A 20,697-nucleotide genomic window follows, 5' to 3' on the forward strand; every position below is an offset into this window, starting at 1 on the left:
TTTTCCGAAATGTTCCATTGCTCTTTCCAGCAATCATAATAAAAACAAACGGAGAAAACAATACAAATGCTAAACTTCGAAATTAATTGAATTGCAATTTCCAGTTTGAATAATATGGCAGTGTCAAAATATTTTCATTTTTCATCGATGTATATTTAAGAAGCTGTAAGTCAGAAATCTTAATTACTTGGTTTTGTAAATGCATGTGGAAGAAATTGCAATCAAAGAGGAAACGTAAAAGCAAGGCTTTCCAAACTCTGAAATATAAAAGACAGGCTTTCCAAACTCTGAAAGATATTTAACGAGCAGTGCTTTTGAGGGAATCTGGAAGCGTCCTAAATGAATTTTAAATCAGCTTTGCATAGCATTTCACTTTACATATAAATTTATTTTGCAGTAGACTTGTCTAGTAATAAAGTTTTCAATTTGCAATTTAAGGTCTGCAGACAGACCTTCTTCAAAGTTTTACAGAATCACTAACTGAATATTTCAAACATAAATCTAGAATTTGGATGGCATGTCTAATTAACAGGTTTAAGCTGAATTTATTGATCTGAGATATTCTATTTAATTAAAAATTTTGTAAATTTACTTAATCATGAAAGAATTATAAGAGAAAATGATATTTGCAGACAGTTAAGCAGCTTAACTCACCAATACAAATTGGGTGAGTTAAGTAGCTTAACTTCTCACCCACATTTTTATGCGGTATATAAACCGACTGAGAGAAAACGTATAACCTTTAAGAATACCAATTTGCAATATATTCTATCGTCGCTGGCAATGCCCTTAATGTTGCCGCAGGAAATGGTAAAAATTCATTTTCTCCTTTTGTGCTTGAAATGTTGCTTGCATTCACATTACATGCATTTCTAACTTCATTTGTTTAATACCTACAGTATGTAATTTACTCATGACGTAGACGAATCTTATGATTGATATTTTATTATTTTCTGCAGCACCTTCCTAACAGCTTCCTAACTTCCTAAGCGAAGATAATTTATTTCCCATTTGCACAAAATATAAAGATGATAGCGCATTATGAAGACTACTAATACACAGGAGGTAATTGAACACACAAGCGTTAAGTAATTAGGACAAAATATGCTTTAAATTAAATGACTTGTAAATGAATGCATCAAACTTGCTAAAACATCAAATACGGCTATTACCTTGATTTATTCGACCTCAGATTTTGCATTGAAGATCGTTTCTTAAGCATTTATTTCTTACTTATATATTCAAGTTAAAGATACTTTCAGTTAATTTTTTATTATGCTTCCAGAAAAACTTTTAAAATAAAGCTAAATTTGAGAACAAAACATCTGGTTTACTGTTGATGTTTTTAGAAATTTGTTTTGCTCGCTGTTAGTAAATTTACACAAATTTCAAATGTTTCTACACCCTTCATATTTCAACAACTGAATTCTAACAAGACAGTCGGTAGGAAACGACATAACAGCCGAGGGTTTAAAACCTCTGAATGCAGATAGTTCGACCCGGATTCGAAACTAGGCAAGCGAGGTGGCTGAGTACATGTTTGGGTTAGGAGTTTCCTTCATGTATAGCGTGAATTTTAACCAGTTTCCGTTAAGTTGTCCACAAAGGCATGTTTTTCCATAGATAGATTGCGAGCTTTGCCACTTCCAAATAACCTAATCTAACCTAAGGTAGAAGTATACCGAGAGTTAGGTTAGATTATTTAGGTAAGAAATATATTGCCAAACAATACAATATAATTGTTTTTGCCGATAACATTCAGTTTACATCTTTTATGGAACACATGAACGTAAAACAACAAGCAACTAACTTCTAAAAGTATGTTATATTGAATGAAAATGCAATTTTATCCTTATCATGGCACCAGTTTTATACTGAGAGAAAATTTCATAATTTTTTTTTTTAATTTTTTAACCTTTGAGCTAACTTACTTTAACTCTCACTGGCGCTGGACAGAAATAAGAAGAATAAAACTCTGTAAGCTGTGATCTTATTGTGTGTGGAGGAGCTGAGGGGTTGATCTAACTCAATTAAATCAATAACTAATAACTTTAAACTAAAGTGTTGCTTCCATTCCTTGACCTCCTAAGCTTTTCTCCTGGCAAGGTACCAGGTGATGTGTTCGCACGTAACTAAGTGGTTTTTCAAAGGAAAAAGCCTTTATTATCAGTGCGTAAGATCTGAAAAGGATCTTAATGTGTTATCGTGAGCTTCAGTAGGGTGGCTAGTGAAAGTGTCTTTAGATGTTTTGTCAAACTAATGGAAATTTCGGGCTCAGTGAAAGTAAAGTTGGTAAACTAATGAGAAATAAAGATGGTTGAAAGAAAAATGAAAAGTAAACAAACACTTAAAGTGAACGACTGGTGCAGTCAACAAAAATTGGGTTTATGAATAGTGGTGCTATATAAAAAATTATCTGTTATGTCCTTTAAGGTTTTAAAGTCATTTATTGTGGTTATTCTGTATTCTAAAACTAAAAATGATTGCGTAAAATAAGAATTAAGATTGGGAAGCAGGAATGTTGTTTTTTTAGAAATTAGTTCGCAGAAATTAGATGGGCATTTATGTCTTCGTTTCTGACTTACAAAGTACCGGCAAATGCAATGCATTACATTAGATGTAATATCGTTTAGTAACCCATGTACATATTATGTAGTTGTTTATTGATTTGTTTTTTAGAAATCTAGTTTGATGTATATTTTGTATTTCTGATTAAATTATTTGAATTATTAAATTTTTTGAATTTGAATTATTTGGTCTTGGATTAATGAGCTTAATGATCTTAGATTAATGACTTTATTTACCTTAAATTCATAATAATGACCTTTAATAATTAGCTTAAAAATTCCATTACATGCCATACCTAGCTTTATTTTTCTACTCATTTTCAGTTTTGGAATGCTTAAGTTTTTTTTTCTTATTTTTTCAGCAAAAATTTAATAGTTAATTCAAAAATATCAAAATATGAAAGTAAAAATATTCCCGATTCGTTCTTGTATTCACAAATCATTATGCAAATATGCGAATTTTGAAAGCATGAAACCGCATGTATGCGATGTTATCGTCAAGCGATGATTTATTTTTTACCAAAATGTGTTTTACCACAACGATGATGTTATTAAACTGCGAAGTTTTCGAACTGCTTTATTTTTTATGACGATATTTTAGAAGGCGATGTGTTCTCCTTGCTTTTCTCCTCCCACGATATTTTGTAAAACGACATTTTCGCCTTGTGTTGTTTTCTTCATGACGTTTTCGTCTGCGATGTTTTCGACGGATACCGGTAAACGGATGCGGCAAATTTGTAAAAAGTCTTGACTTGGAACGTGGCGCTATTTATTGCTTAAATTATCCTTAGACTGTAAAGTAGAAACATAGGATAGGCAAACTCTCACTATAATTTTATTGAACGGCATTGTGTCGGTACGTGAAAATAGATGGAGACTCCCCTGGTGATTAAGTTGGAAAAAATATACTACTCACCTTTTCTCGGGGTGAGGTAGAAGGATATGTGTGGCGCCTAATTTTAATTGCTGCATCCTTATAATCGGTTCGGAAAAGGTTTTGGCGGTCTGTGATTGACCAATTAATTTCGAATGAGACTTGGCTGCGTCAGAAAATGGCTTTTAATTAATAATTAGTTCTGCAATTAAATAGGAAAGATTTTATAAAAAAGGAGGCTTTATTGGGGGTTAGCTTTTGAATTGCTTGAGTTGGATGATGAGTTAAGCGAAAATGAAGAAGAAAATAAAGTAGAATGCGGATGATCATCAGTTGAAAGCGCGTAGTGTTTTTGAGATGGAGAAAGAAAATTTTATTGGAAGTGACTTGGAAAGACAGAACAATAAAAGTTCTTGCCCTATACTAATGAAATGGTCCAATTTACAGACATTTAAGAAATGACTGAGTGATAAAGGTTCCTGCCCTACACTAATGATGTGCAATTATCCTGGCGTTGTGTTTTTGTTTTCCGACTTATCATAGAGAGACTGTTCCTAACTGATACTTAGCGTGTTCGAGAGGACGGCTTTCCTCTACGAACAATTGGCTGTGTTAGGACAGGTTACATTAATTCATTTGCAGCCAGAACTCGGCACATTATCCTTCAGCACCGCGTAAATTTATCTTAGATTCCAGATTCCCGAAATCTGCTCATATAAGTACACTTCTCCTCCTCATGGTTTGTACAGTTGATTCTATAAATCTGAATTTTTGAATATAAATATTTATTCAGGAGTTTAGGTCAATGTCTTCATTTCTATGCTGATTGTGACCTTAATATGTTAATGTGGTACTTACGTAAAAAATGAATATTTGTAGTTAGGATTATGCGTTTATTTAGAATTATGAATTATGTTTCCTCTCCACAGCAGTACAGTTGAAGAATTTTAAATTTTGTCAGATTAATCGAACCTGGAGTTACGTATTTTAGGTTGTACATAACTATTAAAATGTTAATATATAAGAAAGAGTAAAAAAATATTTTTTTAGCAATTTTACATGATTATTGCTAAACGAATCCTACACTACATGTTTATGTGGATTCATGAATAAGTTCTATATAAATAATTTGTTTCTTGTTTTTTTCTGGTTATAGACAATGATGCTTCAGTGCTTAAATGAAAACGGCAATAGCGTTATCATAAGATAATACTCATATGTAGAGTTCCGGAAGAAGGAAACACGAAAAATCAGCAGTGCCCTCGCCGAGATTTGAACTCCAAATCTTCTGATTTATAGCCGAACATGTTGCCAGTTACACCACGAAAGCACGCAGTGAGGAAAGAGAAGCCCCTGCAAATTTTTAATCTCTTTTCTGTACGATGCATCTGACACTCCGACAAAATGTTTGTAAAACTCCTACTCCGAATTGCAAGCTCGAGTAGAACAGCATCTCTACTTAAAGAAGCTCAAACTTGAGATAGTTATGACTAAATAATCTTTACTTCTATCTTCAGATCGAAAATGCAGCATACGTTACGCTTTTTTTTTTTTTTTTTCATCATTTTATTTCTTCAATACCTGTTCTTTAAGCATTATACTCAACGAAATATTATGTTTTCAACCTCACGAAATTGAAATACACTTTCAGAAACATAAAATGCAGCAAACCCAAGAATATGCGCTGAGAAGCGGCTAAACTTTTAATTGTTGTTTCAAAATTCAATCAAGTTACCAGATTAAAGATTTCACGTTTTTTTTAATTTGGAGGGCGGCATATGTAATTCATTTCGACAGTGAGTTTTTTTCTTCGCGATTGGGCGTACTTCTTTTTTTCTGTTTTTTGAATTATTTCCATCAAGTGTTGGGGAAAAGAAGGGAGACAAAGCTCCTTCCTCCGAAGTTCACTATTTACTTGTTGAATTCGAGGATTTCGATCCAAAGTTGAAAAATCGTTTCTTTCCAATTTCGATACGAAGACAAAACCGGGAATGAACATGCGCTAAATGCTATCTCAAAAGCATTGGCATTTAAAGAAAATCGATCCCAAGAGGGAACCGTGGAAGAGGGGAGAGAACCGATGCGAGCCGGGGAAAGGTTTTCAATTAGAACGCCTTCACAATTTCGGCATTTTCCCCCAGCACTTCGATTTACGTAGACTTCCCAAACATTTTTTCTTTCTTTCTTATTTTTAACAGGAACAAAATTCTCATAGTTTGTGTTAAAGGATAGCATTTTCAAGTTAGTTAACTGAAGGGAAAATAAAACAAAATAGCATTTTCTGAAGAATGCTGTAAAAAAATTTTACATCACGAAGAAGGAAGCAAATAAATAAACTAAAACAATCTGACACGAGTGTCAGAGATATTTCGCTAAAACAGAGCGTGTAACGGGGCTAAATACTCGCTAAGAGTTGAATAATTTTAAAAATCTGAGAGCAGTTTATTTTAGAAAACCCGTGTTTTTCAGTTTGGGATTCAAGAAAAAGACTATATTTTTAGAAATGTCACAAGATGTTACGTTAAATAACTTCAATTATTTAACTAACTGTAGTAATCTATCAGACATAAAAAAAATTTATAGCGACATATATCTTCTCATTCTTCAAAACATTTGATGATAATTTATGAAAAAAGACAGGCATACAACAAACACGAAGTGTTTCTTTTTTCACGATTTTAGATTTTCATTTTCACTCTGAAAAGGATAAAAATATTCTTTATTATCCTCTTCATTTCAGTTAAATAGCTGATTGATTATTTGGTAATTAGCCTGTGGAGATTTAGACGTTAGAGATTTCTTTTAGTGGAGTTTTTTTAAAACTTTTGTTACTATTACGTTACGTAACGCTACCATCCAAATATTACCTTGGCAAGTATTGCCGCTGCGTGAAACAAATGATCTTAATGTTTTTAATACTTTAATTTTTTAAGACCTATAATTTATCTTCTACGAAGTTTCCTGCATAGTCTGCACTTAGAGTATTGCCATTTCCAAAAACGTAAGTTCTTTAATTAATTTTTCAATCAGCCTGTAATTTATTAATAAACTAAGCAATTTAAACGCAATAAAAGTGTTTTTTATAATTTAATTTTCCATTTATTTTTGTAACACCGCTATTTGATATAAATTGAAATACATATTATATCCAGCTGATAAATTTTGTAAATGTTTGCAGTATTATTATAACCTATAAAAGACTTTATAACGTTACTAGTTACGTACTTTATACAGAAATAATTGATTTCTTTCTTCTGAGTTTTTTGGCCTTAAATTTAACTCTTAATTTATGAAATGAGAAAACTCTAAAGCCAGCCGTCATAGAATTCTTCATGTACCCCCAAGCATTTTATTTTGAAGCCAGTTTGTAAAAGAAAAAGATTAAATTAAATTACTATTAAATGACAACTTAAAGTAAATTAAATCCCATATTTTTATGAATTATTGTTTTTCCACAAAATTGAAAGTCATTCCAAATTTGAACTAGAGTGAAAGCTGTATTTTTTTAACGTACATTTAAAAAAGCAACGAATCACAAAAGAATCGTATTTCAGTTTTAATGCCAATAATTATTAATAATATTTTACACCAGTCTTTCACGAGAAAAAGAAATTCTAAATCAGAACTAGAAGCAAATTTCTACAAGATGATGGAAAAAAACATGTACACATTCTTAATAGAAAAATGTTGACCCAATCTCGATAGATATTGATCGAATTAAACGCGAAGCTAATATTTTGTTGCAAGGGAAGATCAGTGATTGCAGGACTGTTACTTACAAATATCTTCCCTTTTCATTTACATTAATGGGATCAAATTAATAAAGAAAAGAAAGAGCTAGAAATAAATCTGAAAGTTAGCATCAGTGATTTCCCAACTGTTTAAACGTAGCTGTTGCTCTTTTGATTTAAAATATACATTTACTGCACTTAAAAATATTTCCTATTTTTTTATATAGTATTTTACTAATAAAAAGAAAACTGTTTATTTGAAATTTGAAATGATGATAAAATTTGTAATGTCATATCTCCTGAACAGTTCTAAACAAATAAATAAATAAATACAAATAAAAAATTCAGAAGTTCTTTCATGTCTTATAAAACAAATGCCGTGACAATAAATGAAATTTGTTTTCGCTTGAGACAGTTAAAGCTGTGATTAATTACCTGAATGAGAGAAGAATCGCTTATCGGAAGGAAACGTACCATCATTAAAAAGCATCATGAAACATTTTTATAATGAATTTTCAGTAAGTTGTAGAGTTTAACAATTGTATTTGTCCACTTACGTATTGATAAAAAGTATCAACATAAACTATTAACACGAAACAAGAAATCAGAATAGCACTTTCAAACTGACTGCTTGGTTTTGTCTGGGAAATATTTAACGATCTTTTTCGCAGGCGGAAACGGTCAAAATCTCTAAGAAGAGAAACATTTTTATATATAGTAAATGAAGATAAATTAGATACTCAATCACCGTAAAATATTTCTGACATTTACAATTTTGAAACTAAAATGAACCATTTATAATTTAGAGTCCAAAGCTGTTGTTTATTTTTTCGTTTCTCTTATACACTCTAGAATGGTTTGGTTTAGTTAACTATGACAAAGCGCTCGAGGGCTATCTGCTAAGGAAAGGGATGCTTTCGTAGAGGACTCTCTAAAGGAAACGACCTCGTATATATATATATATATATATGGTGAAGAAACCATGAAAACGATCATGCATACAACTCGTTTGCCTACGTTCGAAATCCGAGCCGCATTACCAGCATCCAGCGACTTTTCCCCTCGGCCGCTCGTGGGATTTGCAATCTAGATGTCTGTATACAGGGATAGAAATATCTATGTACAAAAATCTAGAATATATAAATTGGTATTTTTTGAAGATGTATATCTTTGGCATGTTATATATAATTATATATACAGCTTTACTTTATTCAAAGACCTGACTAAAAACATAAAAGCAAGAATTCGATAGGATTGGATTACTACAAAGCAATCAAACTAGATCTGTCTAAGAGGAAGGTTGTCTTTATAGAGGACTTATTAAGGACTGATTTTTAATTAATAATTAAAAAACTAAGGAATGGTTTTTAATTAATAATTTTTAATTAACAATTCGTTTTTCATGTTACACCTCAATATTTTGAAAATTCAATGCAGTCAGCCCATTCACCGGGATCAGAACCCGACGCAAACCGTCAGCGGACTTACGGATCAGCCGCTTTCAGGTGCATGAGCTATACGTCTTTGAAAGTATATTGATATATGAAAGTATATTCCTTATCCTACGAAGTAGGAAATTGCTGTCGGAAACAGGAAATCATAAAATATAGGAATGTACCTAGCTTTCAGCCTGCAAAATTATTTTGGTTGCTCAAAAGGCCTACATGTTATTTAAGAATATATATCAAATAAGAATTTTTAAACGCATAAAAATATGTTAAACGCTCGAAATCTTCGAAAACTTTTAAATATATGAAACACGAAGGCATCAGAGAACTGATTACTTTAATGTGAAATTTTACATAAATCTTAGTATAAAACGGTAGCAACTGAAAATATTTTTTTATCATTTTTCATAAATTGTCCAAACATTGAATGATCAAGAAACACTCTCGTTAACAAAAGTACAACCAAAGTACAAAATAAAGTATATTCTTGAAATTCTACTTACAAGACAGCAAAAGAATTCCCATGGAATTTCTTGCAAAAAATACAACGAATTTTGTGACAATAGTAAAGAAAGAAAAGGAGTGGCGGACTTTCGCTATCTTAAATTGCTCAGTTTAAATATTTTAGTATTTGGTTTGTTTCTTAAACATTTCAGAATATCAAGAAGGAGATAGATAGAAGACATTATTCGTTATTGCGAATAATAATGAACTACTTATTCGGTTAGTAATAATAATGAACTACTTATTCGGTTTTCTTCACGGTTTATAATATACCGTATTTGAAATAAAGGAAAACAATTTATCATTTAATGTAATGTATCTCAGATAAGTTATTGTATAATTATTGAAGCTTTCTGTAACGTACCAATAACTACGCTGTTAGATGTCACTTAAAAAATGCGATTTGCTTTGAAAAATCACAGATGATAATAAAATAAAATAAAATACATCTTTAAATAAATAAAATAATCAAATAGATCCATAGTTAGAACTCCATGGGATTATAATGTTAATCAGTCTTAAATTTAGCATAAATCAGAAGAATATAATATTATTGTAGCGCTTAGCTTTATTATGGCGAAGGTAAAAGAAAGAGATTTAAAACGATTAGGCTTTAGGAACATCTCATACGTGGAAACATGGGATTATTTAATTACTTTTTTATATTTGTTTATTTATTTATTTAATTTTCAATGCTTGTATTCGGTACATGACTTGTAGAAATGATTCAATAAAATGTGAAGTTTACAGTGACAGTGCAACTGTTATTGTGATTTACGAGGTATTTATTTAAATTTATGAACACAGGATTCGCAAGAATTTCAGAAACAGCATTGCAATGCTAAAATAGTAGATACCTCATTTAATCTCATATAAGTTATTTAAGAAACTTCAGCCGCCCAGCCGGTATAGTTGTTAGTGGCCCTAAACGCTGCAGCGATGGGCCCGGGTTCGAATCCTGGAGAAGGCATGATTGGAATTGTCAATCCCTTCAAAGGAGGCAACGGTGGCCACCTATTAGGTGCTTCCATAAAGAAATGGGCACCATTTCCCGCCCTTGTAGTAGCACAAGTCTATTAAACAAAGTGAACAGCCATTAAAACAATTAAGAAATGGACACCATTTCCCGTCCTTGTAGTGGCACAAGTCTATTAAATAAAGTGAACGGCCATTAAAACAATTAAGAAATGGGCACCATTTCCCGCCCTTGTAGTAGCACAAGTCTATTAAACAAAGTGATCGGCCATTAAAACAATTAAGAGACTTTCTAAAGGTATCTTGTTTACAGATTTCGAAAGGATGTTTAATAACTTATTTTTGCGCAATTTGCATTTTCGTTCACAATCATTCGTTAAGTTAATGATTTTTTTAGCTAATATGGAAACTCGTAACTTCCGGAAAATATAAAACAGAAGGAAACATTATACGTTTCATTTTTATTATTTTACGTTATAATGAAAATAAATGAAAAATCGTATATTTAATAAGCCAACAGAATTTCAGCTCTTCACTTATCACATTCTTCAAATAACAGGCATGTAATTTATTAACTGTGCTTAAACCAAACAAAACATAGGTTCGTCAATGTTAAAAAAATAACCGGAAATCGATCATATTAATTACATAAGTTATCCTTATCATTACATAACTTTGGCAAAATAAAGGAATTTTTTAAAATATAGAACGTCTTACGAATACTAGAAGTTTAATAAAACATTAGAACACAAAATAAAAAGAAATTCTGGTTGATTTACAGTTCTTAAGCACCCAGTATTCAGAAAAATGCTTCTTGCAGAACTCTTTGTTTTTGAACATATGTTCATGTTCTAGAACTTTAATAGAATATTGCGACATTAATTTATATTAGTTAATTCTTCAGCTAGCGAAATCTGAATCCGAAAACAAAATAGATGGTTTGAACATCAAGAAAAATTTTCCATGTTATCAATTCTGTTTTTATTTACCTCATCAAAAATCTCAAGCAAGAAAATAAAACGAAAAGTCATCTCTTGTTTTGTTTTTGCTTCCTTCCTTTTCAACAAAATGCCAACCGATATAGATTTGCGTTTTTAGCAAGTGTGCAAAGGGAAACTCATTTTCCAGCAGTGACTGATAGTTCGTGCCAAGAGCCTACCACAAGGTAAAAGAAACTGGTAGATGTGTGAATTGAAAAGTTGCCAACTAGCTAAATCGATCAAATCTGACACTTCTGAAAAAAAGGGTTTTGATTATATTCTGAAAATACTTTTGTTCATTCTTCCCATGTAAACCTTTCTTGTTCTATGCCCACATTTATTACTTTAATAGTAAGAGCGTTTTGAGATTCCAGCAGACAATATTTCCATTCATCAGAATCTTTATTTATGCTTCTTTGAAGTCACGTTTGTTTCCGGTACCGATATACAAAATAGTGCGTATAACAGCAATGAGATTAATAAATTTCAGGAAGTTAAAATATATGATTTTCTTTTGAATATACAAGGGTTTAATTTCGTCAAGATCTGGTTTCTGAAAATACCAGAATTGCGAAATAACATATTTTACGTATATGATTAATAATACTGTTGCTTGCATTATATTCTGGTGATGATTGAGTATTACCTTCCAGTAACGACTTTTGAAAAATCTTCATCTTAACATTTTGATTGTCATTTTTGATTAATATATTAATTTATTCAACTCCCTAGAGAAATTATTAACGGTTAATCTAATCGTTTTCTCTTAGTTATTACGGTAAGAAACAATCATATTTTAGTTTAAAACAAGATATGGATTAAAGGGCTGCTATGGTAATCCTATTTGCAAAATTTACCTTTCCAATAAATATACGCATACATACTTGATATGAATTATATTTATATTTTCTACTCCATAGATGAAACATCAGACAGTTGCATTAATAATTTAGTTTTATATTGTAATAAAGAGATTTAATTGCTATAAAAGTCGTGACGAGTATTTTAATATTTTAAAACTGACAACGCAGTCATAACCCCTTTTTATTTACAGCATTCTGTTGCAGGAGCTGTTTAGGTAGCAAATGCAAAAGTTAATTACCATATTGACTAAGAGAAAACGTTTAGATTAGCATTAAAAATTTCTCTGTGGAGCTGAATAAATTAATATATTAATCAAAATGACGATTAAAATGTTAAGTTGAAAATTTTCAAAAGTCATTACAGGCAAGTAATACTCAATCATCACCAGATTATAATACAGGCAACAGTATTATAAATCAAGTACGTAAAATGTATTATTTCGCAATTCTGATACTTTCAGAAGCCGAATCCTGACGAAAGCAGACTTGTATATTGTAAAGGAAATCATGTATTTTAACATCAGGAAATTTCTTAATCTCGTTGGTCTTAATACGCATTACCTTGTATATCGATACCGGAAACAAACGTGATTTCAAAGAAGCACAAATAAAGATTCTGACCAATGGAAATAATGTTGTCTGTTGGAATCTCAAAACGCTCTTACTCTTAAAGTAGTAATAAATGTATGTGTGTATATATATATATAGTTGAGTTATATGAAATGAAAGGAAACATTTAAAAGTATGCACATAAACATAAACGTATGCTCTCAAAAGTGAAATGAAAAGAAAATATGTACAAAATTAATGAATCTTTATGTGATTTAAAATTAAAGAATCGAATAGTTTAACATTCTTGAAGGATAATTTAAACTGTAATTAATGATAGAAAAATTACAAAAGAAGATAGGTAATTTTGTTTCTCTTTCACTATGAAAATTTGCAAAATGCTAGAAGTGGATATTTATTTATTTAAATCAGTCTGGACTTGCAATAATTAAAAACGCGGGAAGAAACTATTTGCGTGACTGGGAGATTTAATTTTGTGTGGATTTAAAAAAGGGATTATTTGAAATAATTAGAGGAAATAAAGAGCAACAGGTACGAAATGATACAAGGCATTTTTTTCTACCTTTGCTAACAAGTCCGCGCGTTCGGTTTTCTGGCCTTACACTTCCACTTCGCCTACGGTGTTTTCAACCCAGGAAACGAAAACATATATAAAGATTAAATGAAAGGATTTAAAGTAAGAGAGCAAGACAGGATTAGTTTGCTTGTAACATACAAACATCCAATAGCTCATTATCTCCATTCGAGGCCTCTTGAAAGAGTTTTAAACTCAGCTCTTGTAAGAAACTAATGCCCACAAAACTAATAACTTCATAGGGGTGAGTGAAATATTTCCAAACTAATTACTAAATTAGTCAACTAATTTTGAGATTAATTTATTTAGAAGCTAAGCAGGGAAAAATACAATTAGGCATTGTCCTTCCACGTCTTAATTTACTGATTGTTTTTGTAAAATGATTTAGCGTAAATCTATAAATTATTTTTTGCTCTATCAAGATGCAGCAGTTTCTATTTAAAAATACTTTAGATTTTAAATTCAAGAAAAATTAAAATACATTTAGTTTCATTTGTTTTGCTGCAAACTTACGTGCTCGCTTAAACTGTCTCGTGTCTGAAAACGCAACTTGCTAAAGGCAGATAAGAGGTAGCGAGTAAAAATCATAAGCCATTCATTTCTATTTAGTTTTACATAGCCAGATTCGTTTGATAGCTGTCTCAAGCAGCCGGAACAGAGCTTGTTGCGGCATAATGAAGAGTGCAGTTTTCTTCATATAGTAGTGTCTTAATGCAGTTGGGATATTAGGATTATGCTTTTGTTAGCAGTAGAGGTCTATTAGTCTCATACCTCACGTTTTTGCCAGTATGCCTTTTTAAATGTTGCCACCAAATATTATCGCCATGTATTATTTTTAAAGAAATAATATAGAGAATATAAGAAACAAACGTGGACTAACGCAAGTTAAAGAATGTTGCCACCAAATGTTATTGTCATATATTATTTTTAAAGACATCATATAAAGAATATGAAAAAATGTTGCAACACAAGTTAAACAATGTTGCTGCGAAATGCTATCGCCGGGCATTATTTTTAAAGAAATAATATAGCGAATATAAAAGCATAAATGGCCAATTTATCGGGAATTCTAAAGGTATCCCAAGTAAAATATTTTTTAATTTCCACGCCTGTTTTTACCATTTCGTGAAGCGTAATATTTAATTTATATTTCAAATTTAATCTGCCTGTTAGTTAATAAAAACTAAACGATGCAAGAGCAATAAACGCAGATTTTTATCTCGTTTATTAATTACCAGCTGGACCCGTGAAATAACATTAGCTCAATTTATTAAAAGCTCTCTCTCTCTGTATATATATATCTATATATATTATCTTTTATAGTAACTATTTTAGGCTGCCCCTAGTTATTTGAAAAGAAAACAGACAACCAAAGTGATTCGATGCAAAACAGAGGTTGGCCCTTAGGTCACAAAAGAAGTTGGAACAAAAGCCCTTCTGGGTTAAAAAATGTACGGGAACACATAACACTGTATCAGGAATTTTAAAGATATTTTAAAAATTTGTGTGATTTTGCTGTTGAATTTTAAGTGGCCTCAGTGCGATGAAAGTGATGTTTAATGATAAAGTTTAAAAGACAAAAAAAGCTGCGCCAGCAAGAATGAGTCCAAGAGGAAACAGAGAAAGGGCGAACGCAACGAGAGCGGAAAAAACCCGAACAAACTCTCTGTTGTGGCGTTAAAATCTGAATCCTTTCAGATTTTGTTTTCCTTTTTTACATATTTCAAATTACAAATATTTTACATATTTCATTTACGCATTACAAATTATTAAATAATTTTCCCCTCTCCTATAATGTAAATTTTGAGAATCCCTAGGATTCTGGCTTCTAACGAGAAACATTAGCCATACTTACAACATTGGCAGCTATTTTAGAACAAGTTTTCATTTTACAGTTTTAGCACTAATCATTAATTAGTATAAAAATGTTGCTTTGTTATAACCCGCGGTTCGGAATTATACTAATAAAAGTTAAATCACCGAGAGAATGTGACCTTAGGTGAATTCCATCATTCTGCATCGAATGCATATCTAATATTACAAAATTCGTAACAAAATCTAGATGTTATTATTAATAAATGAAATAAACTTCAGATATTTTTTAATTTAATCGACCACTTTATTCACTACTATCATATCAAAAGCTGTGGCTGTAAGTTGCGTCATAATCTTTTGCATTGTGTTATATTTATCGCACTACAGAGAAAAAATCTTTTCAGCATTCGCTATTTTTTTCTTTAATTTTTATTTTCATTTACAAATATATTCGAAAGATCGAGTTAAGCAGCACAAAATATTTTTTGTCTCATCGTTTGATTTTAATTTCAAGGCCTCTATTATTGAGAATTTCATCAAGTTTACCCGAAGTTCAAACTACAGATGTCATATTCCAACAAAATTTTGATTAGCATTTTACTTTCCATCCTTTTCCTTTTTCTAATCAATACTGAAGCTTCTCAAAAAGTTGCTTTCAAATCAAAAATGCGAAATGAGTTATCTTCTGGTTTAATTAAGACTGGGGTTAATTAAGGTGCTTGAATTAGGTTTAAATTATATTCACGTGGAATTTTCTGTCCTTCTTTTGAGGAACTTCGAAAAGAATGAATTACGCAGTTATGCGTTTCATTTTTCGGACGTGCACACTTTTTATAAATAGCTAATTATCAAATAAAATACTTTCAGATCTGCGTATTAATTATTAAAGTATTGCACTATTTCTTCTCGAATTACTACTTATTTAAATATGTTTCTGAATGCTGTTTATTAGTCACTCTATCGAAGTGCTTTTGATTTAATGCCATGTACATTATACTATTCATATATTTATCATTATTCACATCTAAAGCGTTTCGTCTATTTTGAAGTATGCTAAAAACTATTTAAAAGAACATCAAACTATTCAATGGCCGCTAAACATTATTATAATTTTTTTCCCAGAAATTAATTTTAATTTGCTTACATTTTAATCAATAATAACATAAGTGCTGAGAAGAAAAGATGTAAATAAATGTAAATCATCGCAAAATATACATAATCGTTTTTATGTCCAATATGAGTAGTCTATGCAAAAGATTTTCAACAAAGTTTCCCGGTAAAGCAAGAATAAAATAACTTTTCTTAGTAGATTCGCTTTTTTTAATCATGCGAAACCCCTGTTAGGAAAAAATGTATATAGCGAGAATTTAAAAATCAGTTCATTTGTAGGAACTGACTGGGTTTAAAATTCAACTTCACATTTAAAATTTATCCCAAAGATTCATCACTAATATCCAGCCATGCATAAGTTGAAAAAAATCAAAATAAATAATGGTCTTCTCTTTCAAAAGCCACTCATTATGTTCTAAAATAATACGCTATTTATTTGGAGGAATTTCTTCCGAACGTAGAGGTCTGTTTTCTAGTTGCTCCTTATTTTTTCCAGTCAATTTGATGGAATTTCCTTCAGCCGAACATTTGTCTTGTCAAAAACAAACAGCATTAAAGAAAACCATTTAAGGTTCGTTTTGGGTTTCATCCCTTTTCTGTTGTCTTCTCTCTCTTCCCATTCGATAATCTCGGTTGGTGAAAACTGTTTTCCTATCAACATGTAAGAGCTTTGAAAAATGAAGCTAAGAGTAAATTGGAGCGTGAAGAATGAAAGAAGAGCAGCTCGTCTTTTTCGAAATTACTCTCATCGGCGATTCAACAAAGTAAATTGAAGTAGCAGTGAGTTTTATTAAGAATTCCTAGCTATCAAAGAAACTTTGCAGTGTTGCAGTGTAATGAAACACATGCATTTCGGGAAGGATTATTTGTAAATTCACGTGCCTCATTACTTTTTTAATCTAATTCAATAAAGTATTACTTCACATCATGTTGTTTCTTCTAATTTATTTCGCGGAAGGTTTAAATTGCATTCTTATTAATAAGCAACAAACTAACGTAGCACATAAGCAATAAAATAACAGAGAGAGAGAGAGAGAAAAAGTGGGAAAGAGAGACAATTTGCTTTCAACAATTTGGCTCACAAAGTGATTTTCCTGTAAATAAAACACTTTTATTCTCGGTAACTAACATTCGGCTGTCGAGTTCGCTGTAAAATGAGCTATCAGACTCCATTTTAAAGGATATAGTTTCGTAAATATCAATTTTTACAATACGTAAAAACAGCGTTTACGTTTTTAACATTTAGAGATACTTGTTGTTTCTAGTTAGTAAAACCTGTTTGTATGCGTTAATTAATTTTTTATGAAGTAACCTTTAAACTGCGCTTATTGATTTCAAGTCTCCCGTCCAAAAACTGCTCTAATTATCTGTAAAAACATTTTAAGTCGATTTGGTGACAGTTTTGTTGCATATATCTGTGATACTTCTGTGATACTTGTGAAATAAGCATGCTTCTTCTTCATTTCCATATACTTATTTCAAGAGGAAATCTGAATGTCACAGTCGCAGAAATAAAATATTAATTTTTATTCATTTCCGAGAGTTAAAACAAACTAGTTACATTGGCAATTTCATTTACTCATTTACATTGAAATCCTCCGCAAAACTCAGAAATCAAATTTCGTAAAAGTTTATTGTACAGTTTTATTGGGGTTTATGGATCTGCCCGTCTGATACATTTATTTCTTTTCATAAATGGATGATTTCGGTTAAATTTTTTAAACATCGTGGTAAAACAGAGTGGTTAATTGCTGTGTGATGATAAGTTTCTTTCAACTTATGGATTTGATTGCTGGGGATTCGTAAAACTCCACTGCTACTTCTATTTGTTGAATCGCCGATGAGAGTAAATTCGAAAAAGAAAAGCTGCTCTTCTTTCATTCTTAACGCTCCAATTTACACTTAGCTTCATTTCTCAAAGCTCTTACATGTTGATAGAAAAACAGTTTTCGGCAACGGATATCACCAAGTGGGAAAACGGACAAAACAACAGAATTACAATTAGCAGACGCTGGTGGTAATAACATATATAAAATACTCATGTGGAAGCGTGATATTTGGATTAGTTTGACAACGAAAACAGTCGATTTTTGAGTATGCTACGAGAATTAATTTAGTTACATACACAAAATTTTATAAAACTTACGAATGATTTAAAATTATTAAATTAAAAAACTATGTATGAAATTTTATTGCATTACTGCAAAATCAATGAAGCATTTCTATTCTGTTTTTTGTTGTTGTTTGCTGTTTTTGTTTTTTAAAAGTTTGTTATAATAAGAACTGATTTGAGTATGAAAGTTAAACTTCATATAACAATTTTGTATACTATAAAATGTAAATAAGTCAAATAAGCATAAGTCACATATTTTTTTTCTTCAAATATTTAAACTTAATTATCTTTGTAAAACAAAACTTATTATAAATAGTAAAAAAAATAACTTTGATGCAGTGTAGTCAGACAATTACATATATTTAACAGGATTATCAAACAGATGCTTCCCACATGTAAGTTTAGCATGAACAGTAATTAGCATTAGCAGGTTAAAGTAAATCGAGTAGTGAATATACACTAGTATAAAGGCTTATCGTAATTATTGGGAGAATTCCTTATATATATTTATACCAAAAGCACAAAAAATATGCAAATAAAATTTTTATTGTATTAAAATGCTTTCCTAAATGTTAATTTATGTTACAAAACTTTGTACTATTTTTTGTTTATTTTAGTTTCTACGGTATTTGCTAAAACATTCAAGGTGAAGTAAGACAGAAGATAAATGGAACTTGAATATACATCAGACAAAATGTAAACTGAAGCAGAAAAATTCAAAACATGTCAGTTCACTCTTTAAAAAATACTTAAATATTCCCTTCAAAATATAAAATGCCTATATCTGTAAGTGGATTGCATCCAAACCACTTCTTTTACAAACTGAGTAGACCGAGCGCTTTTTAAAAAATAAATATTTTGAAGAATAAACTTATTTTTTCTTTTTATGTTTAAAATGTAGAATACATATATTTCAAATATTTAACGCATCATTTTACCGACGTAGAGAAATGCGTACTAATCTTCATTTAAAATAGGTAAGAAAATACACATTGAAAAAGTTTTATTTTCTTTTTACTGATGACTTCTTTTCTAGAATCTATAAAAGTGTTACCAAAAACCTCACTGTACATTATTGCCTTTAACTGACCATTTACATTTGGAAAGTAGAGAAGCAAATGTAGTATTTAAATCGCCCTGTTATATGCGCACTACGAAATGGATTTATGTTATGAACACATTTAGTTCAAACTAACATTAAAAATTCGTGAAAGATTTATTTAAACAAAAACAGAAAGGTTTTCAATGGCTGAGAAATAACTGCTAACTTTTCAATGGCTGAGAAATAACTGCTTACTTAACATAATCTAGAACAAGTATAAAGTTTAAGGATTCATATGAAGCATTGAAAAGAAAAGAAAAAAATAACAACATATTTTATCGTAAGTTCTAAGCAAAAATTTAGGAGTAATTACTACCTCTCCAGTTTTATGATTATAAAATTTCTCAGGAGTGCATGTCATTCAGTTTCTTTCATATAGATATGGACGATTTAGTACGTCTAAAAACGTTATGAAATTAGAAACCCTTAAACCTTTTCAAATTATAGACATTTGCTTTCCAAATTTGAATGTTAAAAGAGTATTTAAGTGCAAGAATTTGATCAATATTTTTAAACGCATAGACACGCAGTCCTTTTAATTACAAACAATCATTCATAACCTGCCCGTCCTAGCTGCACAAAGACTTTCTTCCAAAGAAGTAATTTACCTCCTGAATTATCATCTCTGGTAACAAACATTATGAGAGTAGAAAACAGAGTTATTAATTCTGTCAACTTGTGAGAATCCCCACCCGAAGAGAGCATTGTTCGGAAAAACATAGTTTCAGATGCAGAAGGGAGTATTACATGTCATTCCTAACGGATGAAGAGGAAGCGCTTCAAGGAAGGCAGCACCACTATGCAAATAAAAAACAATGAAAGTGTTTGTTTTTATTTCCTTAATTGGGCTTGCGAAGAGAAAACACTAAGACTCGTCAGTTGCCCGAAGCAACAACATTACACCCGGAGGTCCCTACTGGAAGCCGCCGCACCACGCACGCCTCGGAACCCGCTCGATAAACCCTCCTCCCTCAGATGGATTTAAAGTCAAAGATAAAAAGGTCGAAATAGCGTCCGAAAATCGCTGTTGGGAACCCACGTTACCCGGAAGCGTAACAGAAAAATGAATCCAATGAAGAGGTACTTACGTAATCTGTAGTGAGTGTAGGACAGGCTACCATAGCGAATACTCAAGCGTGGTCTTGCAGCTCGAAGCAGTCCACAGCTTCGCCTCAGTTTGAATAGAGTTCCTAGCTGCGCGTACTGACTTTAACGTTGTAGGAGCGTGCGCCTGTGTGCGCGGGGGAACCAGAGTCATTTGAAATGCAGCTCCCACTAACACATCGGCTACTGGTCTCATATCTGCATGCTACGACCCCTCCCACTCAGTTCCCTCCCTTAGTTATACTTCAGACCCGCCCGTTTTTACATCCACCTGATTCTCCTACGCTTTTCCAAAGTCTTTCCCGCTAACAAGAGGCCTGGATTTTTGGCTTCTTTTTTTAATTTATTCAGCGTCTTTGATAGCGGG

The 20,697-nt window shown here is 31.4% G+C and overlaps 1 protein-coding gene across 2 annotated transcripts in view; it reads right to left on the reverse strand.

The window, feature by feature from the left end:
- Window positions 1-20,444, reverse strand: part of LOC118185708 (LIM domain-binding protein 2-like) — a 358,772-nt gene extending 338,328 nt beyond the window's left edge. Inside the window, exon 1 of one of the 2 annotated variants that reach the window (XM_085809198.1) lies at window positions 20,315-20,444. The gene's annotated coding sequence lies outside the window, so the exon portion shown is untranslated. The remainder of the gene's footprint in view (window positions 1-20,314) is intronic. The other variant, XM_085809197.1, reaches the window with a different exon arrangement.
- Between the last annotated feature and the right edge of the window lie 253 nt (window positions 20,445-20,697).

This window comes from Stegodyphus dumicola, chromosome X2 (assembly GCF_044657685.1).
Source record: "Stegodyphus dumicola isolate Sdum_Otavi_A_Nest chromosome X2, ASM4465768v1".
Classification (NCBI taxonomy): domain Eukaryota; kingdom Metazoa; phylum Arthropoda; class Arachnida; order Araneae; family Eresidae; genus Stegodyphus; species Stegodyphus dumicola.